General features: G+C 50.1%; 1 long non-coding RNA gene across 1 annotated transcript; it reads left to right on the forward strand.

Moving 5' to 3' along the window:
* Window positions 1-1977: 1977 nt before the first annotated feature.
* Window positions 1978-3893, forward strand: LOC118906108. The gene is made up of 2 exons (XR_005022414.1): window positions 1978-2069; window positions 2353-3893. It is a non-coding gene; the product is annotated as an uncharacterized LOC118906108 (long non-coding RNA).
* The last annotated feature ends 10467 nt before the right edge of the window (window positions 3894-14360 follow it).

A 14360-nucleotide genomic window follows, 5' to 3' on the forward strand; every position in this document is an offset into this window, starting at 1 on the left:
ACAGAGAAACTCATCCCTTTTTAGTCATTAATTCGAGGGGTCTCTGTAGAGCACAGTGTAATTGACATAATATTTATTCTCTACTTGCAATTAGAGGATTTCTGGGCGGGGCAGGTCACTCGCGGGGCAGACGCGTGCATAAATATCATCCAACCAGAGGGCTGAGGACAGAGGTCCTCTGAGGTCCTTTAATCCCTTCCTGCAGTTCCTGCCAGCCCAGCGCAGGATTACCAGGTGAATAAGGAGCGAGACGGCAACGCTGGCCCCAAGGGAAGGGGCAACAAAAAACTCCGATCTAGGTGGTAGGGTTTGGCTGCCTTACCTTGTGTGGACTCCAGGTGGCAGCACCTCCCGCGTCTTTCTCTGTCCGGGACGCGGAGCCGCGGCGGCTGCCTTCAGGGTGAAAGTGAGGGTTCCGCTCCCCCGTGCAGGCTTGGGTGCAGCCCGGCCGGGGGTGAGGGGGCCTTTCCTCCTTGCTCACAGCTGGCCCATTCGCTCAATACCTACAAACCCAGGTCACAAGTCACTTTCAAGTTCGGGGAGGGAGGTGTGGTCTGTTTGCTTAGCGGGTTTGCACCCACCCAATGGGGTCATTCACGGGGGGCTCCCAAAGCTGCTCTACTGTCTGCGCTGCCCGGCCCAGCAGAGCCCCACGACCACGCAGCATGCGTGGTGTCCACGGGCACCTCGGGACACGCCGTGGCAAAGGCCGAGGTTTCCTTCCACCTGCTCGGTGCAGAGGGACCGGAAGACCAGGGGCCACACCCGGGGCCACCCCTCCTGCGCCTGCAGCGCTGGCCCCTCTGCTCTTTCTGTCCATCCACACGGACAGCCTGAAAAGTACACTTACAGGGGCTTCCCTGGTGGCGCAGTGGTTGAGAATCTGCCTGCCAGTGCAGGGGACACGGGTTCGAGCCCTGGTCTGGGAAGATCCCACGTGCCGCAGAGTGGCTAGGCCCGTGAGCCACAACTACTGAGCCTGCGCGTCTGGAGCCTGTGCTCCTCAACAAGAGAGGCCACGACAGTGAGAGGCCCGTGCACCGCGATGAAGAGTGGCCCCCGCTCGCCGGAACTGGAGAAAGTGCTCGCACAGAAACGAAGACCCAACACACCCAAAAATAAAAATTAAAAAAAAAAAAAAAAAAAGTACACTTACAGATGAAAAGGGAAAGAAAGCAATGTTGAGAGATAGGGCTGTGGAGGCCACGAGTCAGGGGGTGGAAATGGAAGAGATAAACAAGCAGCGTAAGGTTGTGTTGAAGCTTAAAAGCCACGGTTCTGAAACGAAATGGTGAGGGAAGCTCCCTCGCTCTCTCTGTCTCTCTGTCTCTCACACACACTCCAAGTAAAATACGGGGAAGGACAGTTGGGTAAAATGACTGCACAAAGGCAAGATGCCGGGGGCGGGGGTGGATTGATAGACAGGAACAGCTGAAAAAGAACTCCTGCCGTCCCGGCTGGCCGGCAGATGTGCCACTTGAGTTTCTCTCTCAGTAGCGAATCGGAAGGAACCGAAGGGCCCACTTCTGCGCTGGCTGTGGGCTGTGGACAGACAGCCCCGCTGGGCAGAAGGGCATTGAGGACATGCTACAGGCGTCCAGAACCTGCAGCCGAGAGACGTGACAGACGGGACGGGATGCTGGGAACAGCATCCCACTGAAGGCTGTGACAGCGAAGCATCTCCAAAGGCAGGGACCCGTTTCGCGGGATCCAGGACTTGGGTTGAAGCGGCAATCAAGAAGCGAAACAGGACAGAAATGACCCAGCAGCTCTGTCTACGTAAACCAGTGCAAAGATCCAAAGAGCCTTGGTAACGACAGCAACTTCCTGGAGGCCACTCACCATGGAAATTAGATGAAGATCCCAACCATTTCCTCCCTGGAGTGAAGTTTTGACAGAATCAGGGAAACACACACTCAGGAGGGGCTGAGCCCTGGTGTGAGAACTCTCCGTTCTATTCTGTTCTTTCCCTCCCGCCCCTCTCCTGGCCCCGAAGCAGGACAGAGATTCTCAGCCAGCCTTCCTCCTGGGCTGTAATTGACATCGCTCAGCGGGTCAGAATCCACTAGGTAAACAGCAGAGAGAAGGGGGCCGGGAGGTCCTTGAGGTTATGGGGCGGCTAAAAGGACCACATCACCCTCATAACTGAGCGGAGGGGGCACCTAGGAAAGCTGCAGTTCTTTGGGGGAATCAGGTATTAAGATTACGAGCATTTACGTTTAAATACAACCTGTCTAGGAGTACTTAAACTTAGTATTGCAGATACCATATTTTTAAGAAAAAAATGAATATGTGGTTTGACAGAGAATTTTTTCTGATTTGTGAATTTGTATGAGAAAAATCTTTAAACAGGTCTGGAAATGAAGCCCGTTTGAAGGGAGCCCACAGAGTGTGTGCTCACGAGCGGGCCCCTCTGCGGACACCTGGGGTCCCTCCTGCTGGCCCGGGAGACGGCGTGGAGCAGGCCTCAGCCTCGTGCCTCTTGGGGGCCCAGGGAACCCGCATTTCACCCTTGGTTCTCGTCAGCTTGGCTGACGGCTGCTCCTGCTGGTGTCGACTCCTCGGTGTTCTGGAACATTCTGAGCAAGCAGGGCCTGGCAAAGGAGCCCCTCGGTGGAGAACCCCAGGCGCTTACAGTATGAAGCCTCCAGAATACCTGGGAAGGACCACACCTGAGGGGCCATCAGCATCCTCTGTGCACCCAGGTGGGAAAGCAGAGCGCACGCCGTGATCCTGATTATAGAAATGGCACCTGGGCTGGCGGTGAATCTGTTGGTTTGGCTGCATGTAGAGCTGCCCCAGGCTCCGGGGAAACACAGACCACTGCCTGGCCTCTGCCGGCTCCCTGGGAGCAGAGCTGTTGTGTCTCCGGAACAGCTGTTCAGATGTGTTAACGCAATTCCCACTCCGCTCCTTGGGCAGCAGACATCTCCAGCAACAACTTTGACCCTGGGTCGCCAAGTTCACCGGGCCCCGAGGTGAAGATTGGGAAAGTACTTTCCGGCAGCCAGGCCAGCCAGCAGTGCCCGTTGGCCAGGGCTTTGACCCCTGGATGCTGGCGAGAGATGATCCACAGGACGTGCCAACAGGGGGTGGCGCGAGGGCTGCTCTTTCTTTCTTCCTTATTTTGCACGCAGCCTGGGAGTGTTCATAAATCCAAGCTGCCTGGAAACCCTGTACATGACGTGCAGAATGAAAAAAGAACCATTGATAACTTAGTTTGTGGTTTATGCACTTTCACTTCCCTGATTTAGTCTGAATTCAGATCTGCCCCTATATTTGTATCCCCATCAAGCTAACAATATTTAAACATCTAAACTGGCAAACAGTGTGGGTAATCGGATGAATTTTTGTCGTGTGGTCCAACCTGAGTCAGTTTCTCAAGCGCCTTTGACAGTATAAGGCACATTTCTCTGATTGTTTGCCTTCTGAGGTCTGGTAATAGATCATCTCTAAACAGAGTTTATGACATAATCAGCTTGAGATTAAAAATATCCGTCTCATTTTTTTGGTTTCATGACCGCTGCTGCTTCAAACATCCATCACTTTGGTGTGTTTACTGTCATATCAATTATAATATGGCCATAGATCCGGAGCCAATTATACAATCTCTCATACGTTGCCCATAAAAAGTCCTCCACTATTTCAGCTTCTCAACTGATGGATCCTTTTCATAAGAAAATTAGAAAGCTTCCAATAATGCGTCTGATAGACAACTTCTGTCTTGTCCTCATTTCCAAATGACACAGACAATCTACGAAAGTAATAGGGCTTGCTGTGTAGTGGGTCCTGAATTGGATCTGAAATTTAAGAATCTTACTTTGAAAGTAGTTGCTAATTGGTGACAGAGGCCGACAGAGGCATACATCTAAATAAAAGTGATATTTTCTGAATATGGACACAAGCCTGTTGATTTTTTTTCAAAAACGTTTAGAAATATTGAGCAAGCATCACACATGCAAGGCTGAGGAAACAAAGATGAAAGTTCATGGCTTTTGCCATCAAAGAGGCAAGATGTTTTAGGAGGGGGCCAGGGGTGGAGGTGTATGTGCAACACAGGGTGAAAGCAAGGAAGTGGGGTTCAAAGGCTTCCATTGTGCTGGGGGTCAGGGGGCGGGGGGAGAGGCCAGGAGGGGATGAGGGGGGGAGGTGTCGGGGGGAGGGAAGGAGAGTCAGTCTGCTGTGGACCAGCTCCGGATCCGTGTCTTCCAGGACCGGGGCAGAAGTTCCCAGGGCACCACTCGGGCCAGATGCTCGATGTAAAGACCACTGTAAGGTCAGGGGGCGAACTGGAGAGAGGGGGAGGGGAGGGTCTGCTTCTGAGGTGACAGGGAGCGCCACGATCTGGTTTGTCGAACTAGAGTCAGACCCGGAACGTGGCTCAGTTCCTGGCTTGGGCAAGAGGTGAAGGTTGAGCTGCTTCGGGGAAATGGGGCGTGAGGGGTCGATCTGAGGAGGAGACGTGTGTTTGGCCACTGACACCCTGAACTCCGGGGGCGCGAGGGGCTGGGAAGTAACTATACAAGCAGAGTTCTGGGGGAACCTCTGGGCGAAAACAAAGATTCGGGGTGGGGAGCGTGTGGGCAGGATTTGAGGTCTGCAGTGGAAGAAGATTGCCGGATTCTATGGAATGAGGGGAAAGAGGGCTGAAGACGGAGCCCATCATTCACAGGTGCGCACGGAGGCGGGGAGGGGGAGCAGGGGCAGGGCCGGCAGAGCAGGGGTGCGGGGCAGCGGCCAGAATTTACCAGCGAGCGTGGAAACCCGCCCACCTCCCAGCCTCACCCCTCCCCTCGTCCGCGACCGACTTGGGTCACAGGTCGGCCTGCTCTCTCTCCAGGATCCTTGGACACAAATCCCAGGCTTCAGGTAGCACTTTGTCCCTAAACGTCTGAGGTTGCAGCTCCCAAGGAGGAGATTCTGTGGCCTCGGAAACGATGGTCTTTTTCTCCTCTTCTCCATTACTTACAACAACTTTGGAGGGGTTCAACCATGCTTCATTTCGGTTGCGTTTGTTGTTGTTGTCCTAGTAGACAGAGTCTCCTGCTCCTTGTGGCAGGAGAAGGGAGCCAGCCTCTCTAGCTTCTGCTGATTTGCGGGGACGGAGGGCCTGTGCTTTCCCAGCGCTGCCTCTTCTGCGTCCCCCGCTCCCCCGGCCCACCGCAGTCTGACCTTCCCTCTGCTTTGTCGCCAGGACCCCTGCTTCCTCTAACGGGGCTCCACTGGCAGTTTTCCCCGTGGAGACCTCCGTTTGGGAGGGAGTTTCCTTTCAGGGTTTGGAACGTTGCCGTGCCTGACATGACCTCTCAGCACCTCACAGGGCCTTGCAGATGCCCCCAGTGCCCCCTCTGGCTCTGCCCACCCTGACAGCGCCCACCCTCCCCGGCACTGTTTTGCCTTCTCTCTGTTCCCTCCAGACGAGGACCGAGGCCCCCCTGGCCCCAGGCACAGGCACTGGGGCAGGTGGGAGATTCTCAGCACCTAGTTCTCCTGGAGATGCTGGATGCACGTCTTCGCCTGAGCTGCTCTGAGCCACCAAGCTGCCCCCCCATCTCCCCATCCTCTGCCATCTGTCTGGAACAGAATCTGCAGAAGAGAGGGAACAGCCACGGGAGGTGCTGAGAGGATCAGGCAAGACCAGCACTGACAAGGGCTCTTTCTTTGCAGCTAAGATATTATTGTTGGTAAATATCTATGACACACACACCCCCATCTGTCTATGAGCTTTTTGAGGGAAGCTATCATATTTTATCCATCTTTCTATCCCCAGGGCCTGCGATGGTGCCCATCATGGAGGAGAGACACAATCAATCATGGTTGCACTGAAGTAATATTTCCTGCTGGAAACCGTGATTCTACCAATTGTTTTTTCCAGCCAGCGGCTAGACAACCACTAGGAAGTAAAAGATGTGTGCAGTCCATACATATTTGAAGACCCAGACACATTTTCTTCTCCTGAAGGGACAGTAAGAGAATAAACCAAGGAGACCTGAGGTCAAAGAGTTAAAATGTGAGCCCCTAGTTGATAAACTTTACTGATGGATGCTCCCTAGTGTAGAAAATTAATTGGTGTAAAATTTTCAAAATTGCATTTTTAAAAAGTCAATGTAGGGGCTTCCCTCGTGGTGCAGTGGTTTAGAATCCGCCTGTCAAGGCAGGGGACACAGGTTCAAGCCCTGGTCCGGGAAGATCCCACATGCTACGGAGCAATGAAGCCCGTGTGCCACAACTACTGAGCCCATGTGCCACAACTACTGAAGCCCATGCACCCCAACTACTGAAGCCCATGGCCCTAGAGCCTGTGCTCCGCAACAAGAGAAGCTGCTGCAATGAGAAGCCCGTGCACCTCAACGAAGGGTAGCCCCCGCTCGCCACAGCTAGAGAAAGCCTGTGCGCAGCAACAAAGACCCAACGCAGCCGAAAATTAAAAAACAAAAAAGTCAATGTAAAAACGGTAGCAGTTATAATTCATTTTGTTTAATTGCTGCTTTGCAGGATTTAGTCCCCATTCAGGCTGCTGTAACAGAATCCCACAGGCTGGTGGTCACAAACAACAGAAGTGTATCACTCCCAGTTCTGGAGTCTGGACGTCTGAGATCTGGGTGACAGTTGGTCAGCGAGGGCCTCTTCCAGGTTGCCGTCTTCTCCCTGCGTCCTTACAGGGTGGAAGGCACCAGGAGCTCTCTGTGTCTCTTCTTATGAACGCACTAATCCCCTTCATGAGGGCTCCACCCTCATGACCTAATCATCTCACAAAGGTCCCACCTCCAACACCATCACCTTGGGGGCAGGATTTCCACATAAGGATTTAGGGGGACACAAACATTCAGACCATAGCAGTTGTCCGCAAACTTGCCCTGCATAAATCATCTTACATGGAGCTCACAGCACCGGTGTGAAGTAGCTGGGGGGTTATACAAGTTGCGTTAATGCTGAGAGGTAAACAGCTCTTGAGAGACCAAGTCTGGATTTAATCTCTGTCGCTAAAACCTTGTTCACATAGCACAATTTCCTCCTACTGCAGTCATGTCATATGTTTTCAGGAGAGCTGGGGAGAAAGGGGGGCTGAGGCCCCGTGCCTGGTTCATTGCCGAAAACCAGAGTTGTCCTCCCAGCCCAGGGATGCAGGAGGAAGAAGTGGCTCATTTTCCCTTCTTCCAAGCTGTGTGTTGTGTGTGCATCACCCATTTCATCCAGAGAAGCTTTTGCCAGCAACTGCAATTTGCAGAGGAATTTTGCAATGGAAATAATTTTAAGTTTCTTCTTGAAATGTCCAAGACACCCTCATATGCCCTGCCCAATACAAAATTGGGGTCTTACTAGGAGAGGAGGACAGGAATGGCTGTTTGCTGGGCAAAGGACAATATTTGCCATCTTTGTCATAAAAAAATAAAAAGGGGGTTCTTTCAAACTTGAAAAAGCCAAGGATCCTGTTAAACTGCAGATTCTGATTCGGGAGATCTGGGGACGGGTCTCCAGAGTATGCTGTTCCCACAGGTGCCCAGGTGACGGCGACCCTGGGAACCACACTTGGAGAGTCGAGGTTCTAACCAGGGTCTTGCAAACTGATTCATCAGCGTCACCTGGAGGCTTTGTTAAAACTCGGATTGCTGCCCCCCCGAACACCCCCAACAGAGTATCTGATCCCGTGGGTCAGGGGTGGCCCTTAAGAGTCTGCATTTTTTTAAATTGAAGTACAGTTAATTTACAATGCTGTGTTAAGTTCTGGTGTACAGCAAAGTGATTCAGTTATACATATACATATATATTCTTTTTCACATTCTTTTCCATTATGGTTTATCACAGGATATTGAATATAGTTCCCTGTGCTATAGAGCAGGACCTTGTTGTTTATTTTATACATAGTAGTGTGTATATGTTAATCCCAAACTCCCAATTTATCCCTCCTCCCCCATCCCCTTCCCCTTGGTAACCATAAGTTCGTTTTCTATGTCTGTGAGCCTGTTTCTGTTTTGTAAATAAGTTCATCTGTATCATCTTTTTAGATTCCACATATAAGTGATATCATATGGTATTTGTCTTTCTCTTTCTGACTTATTTCACTTAGTATGACAATCTCTAGGTCCATCCATGTTGCTACAAATAGCATTATTTCATTCTTTTTTATGGCTGAGCAAATTGTGTGTGTGTATATATATATATATATATCTCACATCTTCTTTATCCATTCATCCGTCGATGGACACTAGGTTGCGAGAATCCACATTTGCAACACGCTCCCAGGTGATACTGATGCTGCCGGTGAGGGACCCGCTTTGAGAACCACTGATGTAATGTGTTTGTTGACGTTGCCTCAGAGTTATCTGAGCACTCATTTTAAGCCCTGAAAGTGGAGAGTTCTTTAATATACACACTAATCAACCTCAAATTCAAACGCCACAGACATTGGGAATATTTGCATGTTTATCTTTCTGCCCGCACCTGTAGCTGTGCAGTGGGGCAGTGGGATTTGGAGGGAAATTCAGTCTGAGTTGTCAATTAATAAGTAATCACCTGCTTTTACCAGCTGCAGGAACACACGATGCTTACTAGTCTTCATGGTCATTTCACTGAGTTGTAGCAAGTTGGACAGACGGGGCCGGGCCGCCCAGACCAAGAAGGTGCCCAGAAGTGTTTCATACCGAGATGTAGGTGCAGTTTTCCCACGTAGCAGCAGGGGGCAGCAGTGCTGGTCCGACAGTAAGAAACTGAACAGAAACCTTGAGGATCTGCATCTGGCTTTGCTATTTAAGCAACACTCAAGTGGCCTGCATAAGAAGGCCAGCAATGACACACATGCAATTTACCCAATAGCAACACTTCCAGAGTTTAAATGTCTCATTACCAAAACGATAAAAACATCTTAGTACAGTATAGTATAGAATAACATAAAGAGTAAGGTATGCAAGAAATAAATGAGTCAAACATTCATTTAGTATAAATGTCACATGAATCCAACTGAAAATGTTCATAAACTGCGTGTGTATCATTTTGTGAAGATCAGAAATATCTGTGGGGACTTAGAGAACGAACTCATGGTTACCAAAGGGGAGAGTTGGCGGGGGGGATAAATTAGGAGTTTGGACTGACATACACACACTACCATATATAAAATAGATAAACAACGAGAGCCTACTGTAGAGCACAGGGGACTCTGCTCAATACTCTGTAATAATCTAAATGGGAAAAGAATTTGAAAAAGAATAGATGCATGTGTATCTATAACTGAATCACTCCTCTGTATACCTGAAACGAACACAACATTGTTAATCAACTATACTCCAATATAAAATAAAAATTAAAAGTAAAACAAAACATAACAAAATATCTGTGGGGATGATGCGGTCACCTTCTTGCCTGACCTGAATCTGCACCCCTCCCCCCAGAAGTGACCTGTCCTGCCCCCCCGCCCCCCTCAGCTCAGGTAGCTGCCTCTGTCCTCACGCCCACCTGCCTCGGGCTAGAAGGAGGCGGCCACCCTAGTTGCCCCTCCTTGTCCCTTTCCAGTCTTGGTCCCCCCTCCTGCCCATCAGGGATCCTGCCCCCAAGAAGAAGCTTTGCAGCTCGTGCTATAAGCTCCATCGTCCGACCCTTAGGGGCCCTTAGGGTTAGAGTACCACCGGGGTCGCCGGGTCTGGTTCCTTGAAGATTCCAGCCCCTGGCCTGCGATTGGCCTCCCAAGCCCACTTCTGGGGCAACTCGTAAGTTTCGGCGTTGCTGCGATGATCTTCCAGCGCCCTGGCCTTCCAGCGCCTCCCCGCCAAACTCAAGAAGAGAAGGAGTCCCCCCTCCCCCAGCACTTCCTGTCATCCCCAAAGGCCCCAGGCAGCTGCCCAGGGGCTCCACCTCTATGGCCCTTTTGTGGGGGGGGGGCACCCAAGTGACTGTCCTACTAGGATTTGTGGGGGAAAAAGGCAGGAGAGTCCGCTAACAGGGTTTGGGGAAGGAAAGGGACCTGATGGAGTGGGTGGGCCCAATTCAATGTCCTGTGGTCGGCGGTTCTCCCCCGGAGGGGGACCCCGTGCTCAGCATTCCTCATACGTTCTCTCATTTAAACCTCACAAAAATGTGTGGTCAGTATGATTATCTCCAGGCTAACAATAAAAACCTGGGAATCTGCTGGCCGGTGACCAAGCACCCGCTCTGCCTGCTGGGCCCTGGCCCCCAGTCCATCCCCCTGCACAGGGTGTGGTCAGAGGGCTGGGCCCCGGCTCCGGGGGATGGGGTCAACCTCTGAGCCTCAGCTTCTTCGTCTGGGAAGTGAGGACATCAGACCCAGCACCTCTGAGACGCCTCCGGGAAGCCTGTGACTCTACAAAGCCCCCAACGCAGGGGTGCTTCAAACCCTTCTTCCCTCAAATGAATGCAAAGAGCTCCGAGTCTGCAATGGTTTCTAGTGACAGGACTGTCACTTAGCCTCTCTGAGCCCCAGATGCTTCATGTGCAAGATGGAGACCCGAACATCCACACTTGGAGAGCGTTGTGACAATTAAATCAAGCAGGATTTACATATCTGGCACCGGATTGAAGTATCTACATAACAGCTGTTCACCCTTCCCTCTGGCTACGCTCTTTTAATAATGATCACGGACTCTTACGCCAGGTTGTTTCAGCATGATTAGCCTTGGGGGCTGGACAGTTCTCCGTGGTGAGGGGCTGTCTGGGCTTGTGGGGTGTCCAGCGGCTTCCTGGCCTCTGCCCACCAGATGCAGCGGCACCCTCCCCATAGAGCTGTGACGACCCCAAATGTCTTCAAACTCAGACGTTGCCAAATGGCTCCTGGGAGGCAAAATCCACCTCCAGCCCCCCACCGCTGGCTGAGAACCAGATTTACACGGATCCCAATTACACAAAAGAAGAAAACGGTGCCTTGCTCAAGATCACTTTCGAGTAAAAGTCAGAATCTAGCCTAGAACCTGCATCTTCAGAGCTCTGGTCCAGATGTGACCTGCAGGACAACATCCTGGAATTTCTAGCTCCCAGAGGGCAAGAAAGCAAGGGAAGGAGGGATGGGACTCAGGCATGGGTTCATCTAGCATGTTTCAGGAACTCTTCTGAGTGGCAGTTAAATGGTGAAATCCTCACCTTATAGGTGTACTGATCGGGTCATAGGAACAGTTATTTTTCAAAGCCCAGGAGAGAATGGAAAGTGTGCAGGAGTCTTGCAACCCTTTGAGTTGGCCATACACAGAAAGATAAATATCATTTATTATCTCACCCGATAAGAATATAGTTAGATTTGTTCCCACTTTTCTTATGGGCCAACCCAACAGCACAATTTCAGATGATCTGTGCGTCTGTGCAGTGTGTATCCATTCCCCAGCTTTCCCGATGTTATTTCTGCATCAGATTGGATTCATAAGATTAGATTGGACTGGTATTTCCACTTTTTCATTTGTTTCCCTTCAAAGGTATCTTCACAGATAAGTGGCTCTAGCATTAATCTTCTGGGAGGAAAGTTACAGTGAGAAGCAGCCCACCTGCTGACTGCCAACTTGGAAATGTTTAACCCTTTAGCAGAAAAAATAAAGAAGCCCAGCCATTCATTTTATCCTGAGGTTATGCCTACGATGTCATGCTTCACTTGGACAGTTCTGGTTCCCGAGTCATAAATGAGAAACGCTCATGAACTTAGGATGCTCTTAGCCAGCCCAGGTGCTGACAAGAGACACTTTATCAGGGGCTTCCCTGGTGGCTCAATGGTTAAGAATCCACCTGCCAATGCAGGGGACACGGGTTCGAGCCCTGGTCCAGGAAGATCCCACATGCCGCGGAGCAACTAAGCCCGTGCGCCACAACTACTGAGCCTGCGCTCTAGAGCCCACGAGCCACAACTACCGAAGCCCACGCGCCTAGAGCCCATGCTCCACAACAAGAGAAACCACCACAATGACAAGCCCGTGCCCTGCAACGAAGAGTAGCCCCCGCTCGCCGCAACCAGGGAAAGCCCACGCAGCAACAAAGACCCAACACAGCCAAAAATAAATAAAATAAATAATAAATTTTTTAAAAAGAGACATGTCATTACACAAAGTGTGTGGAGGTTAGGAATAAGGTGTGTGGGAGACGGGAAGATTGGGAGGGGTGGGTGGTCAGGAAGGACTTTTCCAGGGACAGCTCCGGTGCCAGACATGGAAAAGGGCAAAATAGGACAGAGCCAGGAATAGGGATGTGGATGAGCGTCAAAGCTGAGTGACGTTGGTAAGATATAACCAAAGATGACGAACTGAACTCCCCAGTAAAATACAGGATACCAGGGGACTTCGGACGAGGCGACCCAGCGTCCTGGCCGTGAGCTGACCACACACAAGCTTGAGTGCAGTTGTCAGTAGCTGATAGAAATGATTCCACAAGCAATTGCAAGTTTGAGGCCAATGCTCAGTAAAAACATCTCCACTTCCGATGTGCGTTCAATCAGATTTTTCCACCTCTTTCGTTAGATACCTAAGAGTGGAGGCTGGGTCACGTGTAAGTGCATGTTTAACATGTTGAGAAACAGCCAAACCCTTCTCCGGCGTGGTTTCACCACGTTCCAGCCGCGCCAGAACATACGAGAGCATCAGCTACTCCACATCCGCACCAGCGCCTGGTCTCCTTACATGCCCCACTCTCAAGGTACGGAGTGCCGTCTCATGGTGGTTTCAACTTGCATTTCCCTAATGACTAAGGATACTTAGAATCTTCTGATGGGCTTATCTCCACCTCTTTTACGTCTTTGGCAAAGTGTCTGTCCAAATCTTTTCCCAACTTTTTACTGGGTTGTTGTTTTCTTATTGTTGAATGTTCAGTCTTCATTCACTCAGTTAGTGGGATTGATATTCGTGCGGACCTACAATGTGCACATCAGGAACAGGCAGGCGAAGTCTCTTTAGATGACACTCCTCCATCACCAGGTGCCCTCCCCGCATCCTGGGTGGGCCTTTGCAGCGGCTTTGATGAATAGGATGTGGCAGAAATGACCCCACGGGATTTCAGGGATTAGGTCATGAAAAGCGATAGGGCTCCCTTCTGGCCGCCCACACCCCTCACCGTGAGAGCCCATCCCACGACTCCTGAGAGCCTCAGGCCACGTGGAGCCGCCCTGAGCTCCAGCAGCCCCAGCTGGCGTCTCAGGCTTTAACACTGCCCAGCTGCTAAGTCGAAAGGAATCAAGACCCTCCCTCCTCCCATTAATCCCTTCTGGAACTGGAGTTTCAAGAGCAAAATACTGGTTGTGGTGATTGTTTGAGGCCACTCAGCATTGGGGTGGTTTGTTATGGCAGCAGTAGACCACAACAGACATCACAGGAGAAGAGCACTGTTATCTAGAAAATAAAATGTTTGATATTCTGAAGAGTTTTATCTGCAACAGATGGGTATATGGAGTTAAATGCATTTTTATTTAAATGTTAAAGCACTTAGTTACAACTGAAAGCGTGCTGTTCTAATTTTACAGGCATTTGTCTTAAAAACTGAAGATATTCATTTTGCAGCAAACGGTCAGAAAGTGGCAGAATTTAGAGCTGAAGTGACATTGACAGGCCCCAGCCCTCTCTGTGTAGCGCAGAAACCGGAAGCCAGCATTCTTTATGTTTATCCTGAAAAACTTGGAAAATAAGATATGCTTTCCTGCTTTGTCACGCTCAGAATGACTTCTCCATTGAGGATGAATTATACTAAATTTGTTTAAAAATATTCTTTCCTTCCTGACACAAAACAACCACCACGAAAAAACACTTCTGTTTAAGAAGCTAAATTTGTCTCCAATGTTATTAAAATTCTGATTTGCTCACCGCCCAGCAACAGTCCTACAGACCCCACAGATGTAATTTAAGGCTCCCCAGTGCCCAGACGCCCCCCAGAGACAAGAGGGGAAGACTCCTGATGAGGCAAACTTTTACCTTCTGTTACCCCAAAGGGGAGTTGCTAGATGAAATACAGGAAGCTCAGTTAAATGTAAATTTCAGGTAAACAATGTTTTTTCTTTTTCTTTCTTTCTTTTTTTTTTTTTTTTTTTTCTTCTTTTTTTTGGCCGCACTGCACAGCTTACGGGATCTTTTTTCCTTGACCAGGGATTGAACCCGGGGCCATGGCAGTGAGAGTGCTGAGTCCTAATCACTGGACCGCCAGGGAATTCCCTGTCCCATTCAAATAAGCATGTCTTGTATTTTATTTGCTGAATCTGGCAACCATGGCCCACAGAGACTCTTTTAAACTGGATCAGCCTAAGGCACCCAGAATGGACATATTTAAGATTCTTTGGGAATAACAGGGTTGGAATATTGTGCTTTGGAAGTTTTATGTTATTAGTATCGTTTTCTTACTGAATAGAAATAGAGACCCCAGAAAAAAAATAAGCTCAGTATTTAAGATGAAGCCAC

Source organism: Balaenoptera musculus, chromosome 13, assembly GCF_009873245.2.
Source record: "Balaenoptera musculus isolate JJ_BM4_2016_0621 chromosome 13, mBalMus1.pri.v3, whole genome shotgun sequence".
In the NCBI taxonomy this organism is placed as follows: Eukaryota; Metazoa; Chordata; class Mammalia; order Artiodactyla; family Balaenopteridae; genus Balaenoptera; species Balaenoptera musculus.